Source organism: Myotis lucifugus, unplaced genomic scaffold (assembly GCF_000147115.1).
Source record: "Myotis lucifugus unplaced genomic scaffold, Myoluc2.0 scaffold_0, whole genome shotgun sequence".
In the NCBI taxonomy this organism is placed as follows: domain Eukaryota; kingdom Metazoa; phylum Chordata; class Mammalia; order Chiroptera; family Vespertilionidae; genus Myotis; species Myotis lucifugus.
Genome location: NW_005871048.1, coordinates 6,350,698 through 6,363,631, shown reverse-complemented (window position 1 = coordinate 6,363,631; position 12,934 = coordinate 6,350,698). Strand labels below are relative to the sequence as shown.

At 46.1% G+C, this 12,934-nt stretch overlaps 1 pseudogene; it reads right to left on the bottom strand.

The window, feature by feature from the left end:
- Window positions 1-597: 597 nt before the first annotated feature.
- On the bottom strand, window positions 598-4,887 carry LOC102428826 (annotated as a pseudogene).
- Window positions 4,888-12,934: the final 8,047 nt, after the last annotated feature.

Here is a 12,934-nt window from a genome sequence, read left to right as displayed (position 1 = left end):
TTAATTTTCCATTGTCTTTAATCACTAGATGTCCAAAGGAATCTCCTATATTCAGACACACTCTTCCTTACGTCCATTGTGCAGTCGTGTCCAACTCCCCCTTCCCAGTCAGGATCAGTCACCCTCCAGCCCAGGAACTCCCTTCTGGTAATTCAGAGCTGAAGCGGTCAGGTGGCAGTCTTAACTTCCAGTTCCAGGGGATCCTTGTTGTATCTCCTGTTGGAACTAAGACTTCTAGGCCAGCAGAGTATAAAGTCGTAGGAACAGGAAGGAAACATTTTGCCAGCAGGTCCTGGAAGTAATAGTGTGTGGTGTCACTTCCATTTCCACCCCTTGATTCCCGGGAATCTGGCTGTGGGAGAAACAGCACCATACAGTGGACGCTGACTCAGAGCATATGCAGCCTCCCAGAGAACCTTGTCTCAGCCCTGCAAGGTGTCTCCACATAGCTGGCCCTGTACCTGAGTCTGCAAGAGGCCACTCCCCTGTTCTGCCAAACCCACTGCTGCAGGATGGTGGCGAACATGGTAAGACCTGTGAATTCCCTGATCATGGGTGGACTCATTGCATCACTTCATTTGCTGTGAAGTGAGTTCCTTAACCAGAAGCAAAGCGGTGTGGAGTGCCACCGTGGTGGATAAGGTGTTCCGTAAGTCCATGGTAGTGTGGCAAAAGCATTGCGTGACCAAGCACAGTGAACCACCAGGTGCACTGCTCAAAGATTCCCCACAGGGAGGACTGGCCTGCCCCGCTGTCCTTCACGAATGTCTCCGAAGGGGCAGATGTGCTGTAGCTGTCCACTTTCGGGGGGTGCCTGTGTCTGGTGCAGACCCATCTGTAAACCAGGCCCGAGTCTTTCTCCACCAACTGATAAAAGGGGATGATGCCCCATGAGGCCAGAGGTGCGGGCTGGCAGAGCGAAGGTGGTCAGCAGGCGTGGGAACTGTGGGCATCTGGGCCACGGCTTTAAGGAACTGACTTGTGCCTTCAGGGCCTGCTGAGGTCCAGTCTCCTAGGAACCACTCGCGTTTGATGATGGAGTGCTGCTGGGCACATCCAACTTCATAGTTTGATGAGTCAACTAACAGCCAGTTCATGATGGCCAGCTCGGGTCCGATGGTAACTTGGTGGCTCATGGGTAAGCTTTAGGTCTCTATGAAGGCCCAATGGCAGGCCAAGAGCTGTTTCTCTGAGGAGAGTAGCCATCCACAGAGGATGGCAGGGCTCTGGAATCCTAAGGACCTGCTGTGTGATTCACCGATAGGGCCTGCCAAAGGCTCCAAACGGCACCCTGTCTGCACTGCCTCTTCCAGCACCATCGATTGTCTGCTGGTCCCCGTGCCAGAGCAGCTTGCGCAGCAGCGTGGACCTGTTGCAGAGCCGTCTCTCGTTAGGGGCCCAACGCAAAAGAAACGAGCAGCTTTTCTAGTCACTCGGTAAAGGGGCTGGAGTAACACACCCAGACTATGTTGCCTCCAAAATCCCAAGAGGGACACCCCGTTATGGAGGGCAGTTTGCTTTACTTGGTCTGAAGTAAATAAATACCTCACCGAAAACTACCTCATAGAAAGACCCAGGATGTTTCATCAAATATCTGTCTACTCCATGGTAATATTAACCATCACACATCCTTCTAAAAGTGAAATATACATTCTATCCATAAATAAACATTGTAGTGTTTTTCTCCTTTTTGTTTTAGTTCAGATGAACATAACATATAAAACAAGCTTTTGTGTTTTATTTGATATTTACTTTAGACTGTGTTTGGTTCTTTCTGAAGTTGGAAGGTTTTTACGTTTGGCTGCACACCTATGGAAAATTTGTGTCTCCATTAAAAACAATTATTGATTGATTGATTTTATTTCTTAAATGTATCTTTGTTGTTGAAAGCATTACAAATGTCCCCTTTTTTCCCATTGACTCCCCACCAGGCCTTCACCACACTATTATTTGTTAGAAGAAGGAAAGGAGGAGAGAGGGAGGGAGGGAGGGAGGGAGGGAGGAAGAGAGAGAGAGAGAGAGAGAGAGAGAGAGAGAGAGAGAGAGAGAACGAGAGAGTGCCCACGAGAGATTCGTTGTTCCATTTATTGATACATCCATTGGTTGATTCTTGTTGTGCCCTGACCAGGGATCGCACCCACAACCTTGGCACATCAGGACAACATTCTAACAACTGAACTACCCATCCAGGGTGATGTGTCTCCATTTTCAAAAAGTGATCATAGTTCAGGGAATAAAAGTTGATAGAAAAGTCTGTTTTCCTTGTTTATTACTAGTGAACAATTAGATCTCATTGTCAGTAAAAATGGATGGCTGCAGCTTCCAAACTATTGAGCCTGTGCTAATAAATGCAACAGTTGTTCATAATTTGGTGGTAAATGACCTTTAAGTGTAGATGTTTACAGAAGCTGTCCTTGGGGAACAATTTAACTTCCAAATGACACCCCTGAGTACTTGTTATCATTTAAATATGCTTCCTTTTGTCAATAATAGAATAACAAATACTGGTTAGATTTCTAATGTTGATTCAGATACCAGGAAACCTGCTGTATAAATTAGTGTACACTTGATTTATATTGACCAAAATTTTTTTACATTGCTGTGTTACAGGTCAAGGTGACATGCATTTAAATGCATTCTAGACCAGAGGTCAGACTTGACTGACATGAATGCTTACGCTGGTTTTAATTAACTTTTAAATATTATCCTAAAATTCCTTCTCAAGCACCAGTTATTAGGAAAAGGATTGAAATGAATTTAGGACATTAGTGGAGACCTTATTTTAAAAATCGATACTCTTGATCTTTCCCATAAAAATTATTGGAGTAAATTATTGCTACACTTTATCTTATAATTTGTATGGAAATCAGATCCGCTTTTTCCATGATAGACTCTGAATTCATATTCTGTGGGTTTCCCATTGATGGTTTTGCAGAAATAATCTGAGATAGCATTGAGAAAAGCAAAGTAATGAACAAAGTCTTACCTGCTACAGAACGTACTTTATCAAGCAAGTGCATTTTCTCAGTACTATGAACTTTTCCACTGATGATGCATGTGGAGGGAGGGTGGTTTGCAGGGTGAGGATGTGGATTAGATTTGCCGGCCATTCATTAGTAGCCCAGAGTGGTAGATGTTTTAGGGAAGCTTTAGTCACAATCTGCTTTGCCTTTTGAGAGATATCTTCCAAATGAATGCTGCTTCTTTTGCATATTAATATTGTTGGATAAAAATCATTTGCTTTCAGTGTAGACATTTTCTCATTTGTGCCCCATGTAAGAAGGTCAAATTCAAAAGTTTAGAACTGAAATATACAAAGGTTTTGATTTTTCTCAACCATGAAGATCTTCATTGTCAATCAAAAAGTGTGCTTTGCGGGGGAGGGCTATAAGGGGTCAATGGGAATAAAAAGGGGCATATGTCATACTTTCAGCAATAAATGTGTGTTTTTTTTAAAGTGTGCCTTGGATTCCATCTGAACTGTTATCCATGTAAACAAAGCTACCGTCCAGAGCAGAAAAGACACCAACCTGACCATCTTCCAACGGCAGGTACCTAGGAAGTCCGTTTAGTTTCAGCCACACTGTGCTTCCTTAGCCTGTAGCTTTGTGCCTACGTTTCACGCACCCAAAATAGCATCGACCCCTATTGTCCATGAGGGCAAAAGAAGAGGCAGCGTTGAAAATGCTAATAAGAGAAGGGGAAGTGGAGATGATAAAAATTGAAAGTGATGAGAGAATGACAAATGTTGCTTGTGTGTGTGAGATGAATCATTCAATAGTGGGAATGAAGCTGAAGGACAGAGGGGAGAGTCGTGCAGCCTTTCCTGTAAGTGGACATGGCACTTAAGAGGTGACTGACAAAAGGAAGATTTTGGGGTGTCAACACCAACTTCGGGTGCCCGGTGCTAAGGGAGAAGGCAGGGAGAATGGGAAAAAGACTAATTGTTGATGTGATGGTACTGCTGGTGGATGGAACACTGTCCAAATGAAGGCTTGGGCTTCCAGTGCAAACGACTAGCTGCTAAAGCTGTGGTGCTCGGACATGGCTGCATCCGGGAATCACCCAGAGACCTTTACAATCCACGATGCCTGGGTCCCGCCCTTAGAGAGCCTGGCGGTGCCAGGGTATGAATTGAGCATCAGAATTGTTACCAGCTCCCTGGGTGATTCTATTAAACAGTCCAAGTTGAGACCTGAACTAAAGATGTCCCCAACAAGCTCGTGGAGATCATTTGCCCCAACACATCCGTGGTTCTTGGGAGCGATAAAAAAATACCAATTTTCAGGCTCTATCCCCAGAGGTTGTGATGTAATTAGGGCTCAGGCTGTGGTATGGTTTAAAAACTCTCCAGGTGATTTTGATTTGTACCTAATCCCCAAAACTGAGGGATGGGTGGCTTACCCTGTTTTGAAAAAGATGCCCTGTACAGTGGACATGCAGCATGAAGGTAGAAGCATCGGCTTTGATTTAAAGCTTTAGAGCAGCGGTGGGGAACGCCTGGCCCGCGAAATCACTTGATCTGGCCCTGCCAAGGCATTAGGGGTGAGTTAATTAAATGTTTGACCAAATAGAGCAGGCTAATTTTTAAGGTGATAATTTTGTATGGCCCACGGATGATATTATAAATATCCAAATGGCCGGCCGACGCTCTATCCACCCACCCCTGCTTTAAAGGATCGGTGCACATTCTGATTCAGCAAAAGTGCACCTAAGACTGAGCGCCGAAACCATACTTGCGTCTATAGATCCATAAACATATGAACTTAAAAAAGGCTTTCTGCCCTCAGCCACTTTGAGGAACTTCTCCGGAGTGTCGTAACTAAGCTTCGGAGCGAGGCCCTTGGTTCCACATTCTTGCAAGTCACTAGTTTCCTTGAACCTCATGTCCCTTAAAGTGCCTACCTCCGTTTCTCACAAGGATCCAATGGAGGTCCCGAGCCCGTAGGAAGAACTCCCTCTGCGGGAAAGCTGTTGCTATTTTGAATACTTCTCATTAATTTTGCCAGTAGGGATTAATATGCCCTATATTTCACCTTCCTTTCATCCAGAATGAAAATTTTTCTTTTTTTCTCATCTTTGAATACTTCAGCATTTAATTCACTGCTTTAACTGAATTCTCTTTCCAAGCAGTGCTTTCCTTGCAGTGTTTTCCAATTAGAGAATGAAATCTAAAGTGTCCTGGTCCCTCAAATGCAAGAACACATGAAGAACGTTGGTTATGTGGTTAAATCAGCCGTCGTTGAGAACCGCGTTTTATTGGTCAGAGTGCTTGGATGAAATTCCCCTTGTTTTGCTGTGCTTTGGATTCCCAACTGTTGGCAGGCAAAACCATGACTTCGTTTCCTGCTTTCTGCAGATAAGAGAAGGTGTTCTGAGCAGCGGCCAGAAGAGTAACCTGCATTTGTAAATGTTTTAGCGTATGGCTCTGGCCTGGCACTGGTATGGGGCCAGTTCCCACGCAGACCTATTTTGGTGTGTTTTGCTGTGGGCAGAAGTAGGACTTTGCCTCCTGACTCATCGAGCTCAGGGTTACCCAGGTTCAGAGGAGGCCAGCGTTAACAAACGTCAGTTTAACCCGGAGCGTTGTTTTTGAAGCTGCTGCCATGACCCTGGCATCTTCCTTTCAGTGAGTTCTGGGCCTAGAAGGTTCTTTGGAGCTCATCTTTCTGGGGCTCATCATCTAAGCCCCTGGCTGGGGAGGCTGGCAGGCTTTTTAATTGGAAGTTTAGCTCAGAATTGATGTGATTTGCTGTGAGCACGTTCTCATACTGAGTGCTCTGTGGGGCCTGATGAGGGGGCTGGCGGGGTGAACCAGGCAGGGGATGTGCGGTGTGAGGCACAACTTTATCAGCTTCAGTATTTACTTACATTCATTGATTCAAGCAGTAGCTCTTGATGGCCTGCGGTGTACCAGGCACATCCTGGGCCCTGAGGATGCATCACTTTCAGCAGTTTTCTTTCCAAGACCCTCAAGACATTCCAGATTTCTCTCTCATAGGGATTCTTCCTGTTTGTGAACACAGCATACACTAGAGTCAGCTAATTCTGTATGGCTTTGTGGAGAGCTAAACATACAAATACGGTTGTGTTAGCAAGCTTTAAGGTGAGTAAACGGTTAACCTCAGTTTCCTTATCTTAAAATGGGCTGTCTGTCATAGCTAACCCATAAGGCCATTGCCCGGATTAAGTGATATAATGCATGTGAAATGCACTGCCTTGGAAAAAGGTGACCCAGAGCCCAGAGAGCCCACATGGTAGGACTTCATTTTTATGGGGAAACGTGCCTAAGTCTTATGGATTGCCCAGGCAAGTAAATAGGCGCTTCTAAAGAAGTCTTCTTTTGATACTTTGCCATCGTTTGCTTGAGGCATGTGCATCTAGGAGAGTGCACAGAGCAGAAGGCACCTGGCTGGAAGGTGCTCCAGACCTGAGTTCTCACCTGCACGGGCCTCCTCACGCCTCGGTCCCCTCCTTTGTAAGACGGGAGAATGCTAGCACCGAGAGTTGTGAGGCTGAAAACAGAATTGAGATCATCAATGAAAAGCACCTCGTACTGCTCAGGGAATGTACTGAAAACACAGTTGCTGTTGTTTTCCGGGATCTGAAAAGCAGGAGGATCATGGCGGGTTCTCTTGATAACAAGCTGGGCATGAAAGCACTCCTTTCGCCTCTTCGTGTGTCATCTCTGCCTCCGACCTGGGCAGCCCGCTCTCCTGCTCAGAGCCACCTCCCAGGGCCCGGAGTCTCCTGGTGGACCCCGTAGGAGGAAGGGGCACGCGGGTTCTGCTGCGGAGGGTGGAAGGGAGCCTGCTGTGATTCTAGTGCTGTGAGAGGCCTTCTTGCTGTGCAGTTATTCTCCACTGGACAGACGCCAGCTGCCCCGGGGCCAGGGTCTCACCCATTGGGTCCCGAGGCCTCTGGCCTCGGTTCTGCCCGAGTGGTCTGGGGGAGGGAGGGGGTCATGCACGTGCCCAGTGGGGATGTTCCTGGGCGTGCAAGGGATTGGAAAGTAACGTTTGAAACATGTACCTGGTTCATTGGGGGTTAATTTAGGCAACCGAAGAGTTGTCCAGGATTGTTACTAATACTGGAGAGGAACTTGAAACAGAAACTCGGTACAAAAGATGGTCCATGTACAATGAGTTTTGGTAATTCAAAGAAGTGTTTTGTAATGTGTTAAGTCAAAATATAGGAAACACTTTTCGCCATAAAGAAATGGATATGGAAGTGCCCGAAACTGGCTTATTAAATAATACTGGTTAGACATGATTTAAAACTTTGTGCGTGTGTTTTACTCTCAGATTACGTGAAAGTTGGATTTCATCACTCCTGTTTGACCTGTCCAGTGTTTGCTTCTGTTGGCGGCCCCAGGTCTGTGCAGGAGCCTTCGCTGTAGGAAGCACTGTGAGCTGCGAACTGTCCGCCAGAATGTCTGTGGACCGTTTTGTACCTGAGCCTTTATAAACAGTTCTACTGATTTTCCTCAAGGGGTAGACAGACTGTTCTTACATGAATATGGGTAGACGCCACTATAAGTTGGCTATGCTGCTGTCATTTTGAAAGAGTAAAAATTAGAATTGTAAAAATTTTACCATTCTGTAGATTTGGAGGGTTTCTTTAGAGCAACATTGACTTTATGTTGGAGATATGTTCATTTTTACTGGCCATATCTCATAGCATCAGTTTATCAAAATGAAGACATATTACTCTTTGAAAGCACCTCAGCATATTTTGAAGCGATCACTTGCTTAAGTAATAGATTTGTAACATTGTAAGGTAGTTAACTTAAAGGATAGCTCCATGAGAGTTGGATGGAGATGATAAAGAGCAGTGCCGTTGAACCTCTTTGCTCTTAGTCTAGCATGCAAAGGAAGCAAAGCATGTATCGGTTATGAGGTAGCATAATTAGTCAGTGTAGCTGAGGAAGTCAGGTCTTTGAATGCCTGGTTGGTGCCAGCTCCAGGCAATTGACAGCTCTAAGGCATGATTCGAGCCCTCAAGGAGCTTGCAGTTTAGCTGTGCACCAACCGACACAGTCTCCACGAAGCAGTGATGCATGCTTTATGGTAGGACACAGCAAAATAGCAGGTTGTATGGAATTGAGATTTGGAGAATGAGATCAGTGACATATCTGGGAGACTTCCTGCATGAAATTGTGCTTAAGGTGCATTGTGAAGCCTAAGTAGGATTCAGATAAGTAGATGGAAGGGATAGGGCTTTGGTGAAGGAACCCAACTCCCAAAAAGAAAGATGTGGGTGAACATTATATGGCGGAGATGGGAAGAGAGCAGTGGCCAGTGCGCAGTGGTGGGTAGAGAATGGCATATGTTGGGCACATGGGCCACATGGCAGAGGTCCCCATGGAGGACCCCCTTTGTTCTGTCAGCTCCTGGAGGGTGGGCAGTGGCCAGGGGGTGGGGACAGGAGGGCACATTCTAGCAGGTGGGATGTCTGAGTTGCTTTGGGCGGATGGGTGCTGAGGAGAGAATGCCCATCGCTGACATCAGTGATGAGAAACTGAAATCTGATGACTTCGTGCAGAAATCAACAGGATGGCATAGCATGTTTTTGAACAGCAAAGTGGCATGAAAATGGGAAATCATGTTGATTAACCCTTTGCACTCCGAACCATTCTGGACATTGGCTACCAGCTACTCGACGCTACTTTGCGGCGGAAACGTGCATTTACAGACCCTCGTATTATTTAGTATAATTTTGGAACCAAGTAACGTATTATAATAATATTGGACTTATATGAATTGGGTGACATCGAGGAATGTATATTTGCAAAAAAATCAATATTTTATTGTTTATAATTTTGTACAGTATGATAAGTTTTGTAACACTCCCCAATATGCATTGCAGGCTGATTAGTGCATGTTTGACAGTAATAAGTGGTTTGACGCCTGCCACCAGGTGTTTTCCTGTTAGAACACACAATGCAGTCCCGTTTTCTTTGTCCCACATCGGGAATATGTAGTTTATTGTTTAATCCGACACAAAACCCGCTGACATTTCTTGTATATATCTTAGTAATTTTACGATATTTTGATTTAATTTCTTGTGCCATTTCAAGATAAAACTTCAGGGAAACATGCATGTCTCAAAAAGTTGCGTTGAAATAACTCAATTCCCCGTAATCACTAATAAACTGCAATGTCCCCTGAGAGGGGACATCCGAGTGATATGCTAGAATTCCGATGTCCCCTGAGAGGGGACAGCGGAGTGCAAAGGGTTAAGCTTAGCTTGGTGTACAGGTGCCAAAGGGGGAGTGATTGGAGTCCTCTGTGGGACAGTGGCTGTGGCCCAGGCTGGGCTAAGGGGATGCAGAAGTGACCAGGAGGAAGGTCTGGACTGGACAGTGGCATAGGGCTGACATGAGAGGTCCTGAACAGAACATCAGGGGCTTTAGAAACCATCTGGAATTAGCAGCTAATAGAAAAGGATGAACAAAACAATAAAATTAAGTGCCCTCCATCTCATCTCTGCTTACCTCTAGGCACTTCCTGCCATTCATGCCTGAGCTGCCCCTGGCCCTCAGTTGTGGGAGGATTGGGGTTCCCATGACTCTGAGTCTCGTCCCTGGGCCCTCAGGAAGCCTATCCTGCTCCCCTTCTCATAGCTAGTTAGCTGTGTTTTCCTTTCCCAAACCAGTTCTAGTTTCACTTCCTCCCAGCAGCCAGCGATGAGATTTTCACTTTTGCCCAAGAGTTATCTTCTTACTCCCTCATCTTCAAACCTGTAAGCCAGTGAGTGATGGTTCCCCGTGGCAGTGCTGACTTCCACGTGGAAAGCTGGCTCCCACATGTGGCTGGAGGTCACTCTCACTCTGTTCAGATGATGCTCGAGACTCAAGCTGATTCTGGCTTTTCCTGGACAGGAACGTTGGGGAGAAGGGACCATACAACAGAATGATGGCTGACCAGGGAGGATCATAAACAGCCAGCTGCACTGAGCCACATCTGCCTTGAGCAAAAGAATTCCTAGATAATAAGAGAGCGTCCATCCTCCTTAGGATCCGGGTGGGAGAATGGGGTGGGGTTGGTGCTGCTTCCGATAATTCTATTTCTTCTCCCTAGAACAGTGATGGCGAACCTATGACACGCGTGTCAGAGGTGACACGCGAACTCATTTTTTTGGCTGATTTTTCTTTGTTAATGGCATTTAAATATATAAAATAAATATCAAAAATATAAGTCTTTGTTTTACTATGGTTGCAAATATCAAAAAATTTCTATATGTGACATGGCACCAGAGTTAAGTTAGGGTTTTTCAAAATGCTGACAGGCCGAGCTCAAAAGGTTCGCCATCACTGCCCTAGAACCTGGTTGGTGTTCAGTTCCATTGAAGCATGTGGGTAGGCGAGGCACTGGGTGGTTAGGGGGCCCAGCGGAGTTCTGGAGAAGGCAGAGGGGGCGGAACAAGGTGGAGAAAGAGCCTGTGGAGATGAGAACCTTTGAGGAGCAGTTTGGCGTTGGGGAGGGAATGGAAGTCAGATTGCAGTGAATTAGGGAGCTGGACAGAGAGTGAGGAAAATGAGTGTGGGCCCAGCCAGATGCTTTGGCTGAAAGAAGGGAGAGATCAGAGCGCAGCAGGGAAAGAGGGTCAGGAAGGCTTTTCCTAAGTCAGATCACGGTGAGTGTGTCAGGGTCCGGGAAAGGAGGCGGTGGTGTGAGCTGGGGGTTGTGCAGGGAGGGAGTGGAAGGGGACGAAGCTTCCAGGGAGGCCAGCTGCTGTTGTGGGCGTTGCTTTTCAGCCCAGAGAGTCTGGGATGAGGGAGGAGCTTCAAGCAGCTTGTCCCCTAGAAATAGGATGATGCCAGCCACATAGGGATCTAAACTTCTCTAGCAGCCATGTTTTAAAAAGTAAAAATAAACAGATGAAACGAATTATAATAACATATTAGCCCAACAAATCCAAAATACTATTTCACATGTCATCAATGTAAAAGCTATGGAGATATTTTATATTCTTTCCCATTGTAATTCTTTGGAATGTGGTGTGTTTTTTACACTCACAGGACGCCACCACTCGGACTAGCCCCATTTCAAACGCCCAACAGCACTGTGGCCAGTGCTGCTGTCCTGGGCCAGGCAGACTGAGAGAGACGGAGGGGTCCCACTTATAGCCGGCGCTGTGGTGGGGAAGGAATAAAGGTATCCATTTGGGGAGCTGAAATCTCAAGTTTTAGCTTCTGGGGCTACTGTTGAGAATGTAATCTCACTATTATTTGCCTGCACTGCCCACATGAATACTCTCATGTGCTTGTGGGGCAGGGTATTGTGCTTGGGGTCCGCCTGGCCCCGAGTGGAGCTGTGGAGTAGGGAGCAGTGTTCAAGGGCGCGAGTCACTCGCTGGGCTCAGTTTCGAGCTCTACCACTTCCCAGCTGTGCGCCACTGAGCAGGTTGCTTTACTGCCTGTGCCTCCGTTTCCTGATCTCTAACATGGGGGTAGTAACCACACTTGAGACTGTAAATTTTAAAAGATATTGGAGTTCATGTTAAACATCATTATAGATTCTTCTAAAACCTTTCTAGGGACTAGCATTGTATGAAATGTTATTGGAGGTTGGAGTTTAAACAAAAAAATTGTCTCCTTCAATTCTGTGTTTTTCTGTGGGAAAATAGGAAAACATAAAGTTTCACATTTACCAAATTAACGTACGTGGAGCAGTAATTAATGTATTAGTCTTAGGAGGTCCTCGCCTTAGGGTAGGTGATATACTCTTTAAAATATTTCACAAATGGGGAGCAAACTTGAATTCAGAAGCTCTGGTGATTCTGGGACGTGTGCCATAAGGCAGCTTGCTTCTAATTGCATCCCAAGTTAGAAGAAATTTTTTATTAAGAATATCTGAATGGCCCTAGGCCTGTTTTGCTCAGTGGGTAGAGCGTTGACTTGCAGACTGAAGGGTCCTGGGTTCAATTCCAGTCAAGGTTACATGCCCGGATTGCAGGCTCAACCCTCAGTGGGGGGCATGCAGGAGGTGGCTGATTAATGATTCTTTCTCCTCATTGACTATTCTATCTCCCTCTCCCTCTCCCTCCCCCTCTCCCTCTCCCTTCCCCTCTCCCTCCCCCTCCCCCTCCCCCTCCCCCTCTCCGTTCCTCTCTGAAATCAATAAAAATATGTTTTTTTAAGAAAGGATATCTGAATGAAGAGGCCTTTAGGATGCAGCTGGGAACAGGGGGAGGGGAAACCAGGGCAGTAGAAACCTTGTAAAAGCTACTGCGCATGTGCCCTTTACCTGTCAGTCAATGTCCCTTTTTTCAAATGAGCTTTTACAATAACCAGATGGCTGGGGCCCCTCCCTCAGTGAGGATGCAGGAACCTGCCTGCCTGCTTATGTCCAGCTCAGCCCTTCTGACTGAGCCCGAAGTCGGCTTTTGCCTACAAAAGTGGAAAATGTGCCTGATAAAAATGTTTAGTCTGCAGGGCCTCCTTTTATTTATCATATCAGAAAAGAACAATGTTTTGTTGTGTTGTGGTCAAAATAGAAGCCGACCTTGCTTGTTCACAAAAGCTCAAACCCTGGAGATAAGGGGGGCAAAATAATAGAGTACAATGGAAAGAGTAGAGTGTAATTATTTGTAGCTTGTCAAGTGAAGCCCTTTCAAGCCCCGAGTGATTCAAATCTGGGAACTCTGCACAATTCTATAAACGAACCACAACCAGCATCAGAGAGATCTCCGCTGGCCCGCAGACAGCGCTGAAATTGCATCAGTTTGTCATGCACTGAGCGCGCCAGCCTCACACAATATCATTTGGTTGCAAATGGGCCTGCCCCCGAAGCCCTGGAACACACTCCGTGGTATCTGACTCTTGGCCTGCGATTTGTCATGTCCCTGCAGCTATCAGTGTACAGTAATTTTAATAGATTCTGATGGTTTCCTTGTAGAAACACAGGATGCATCTGGTTGGGGCACAGGA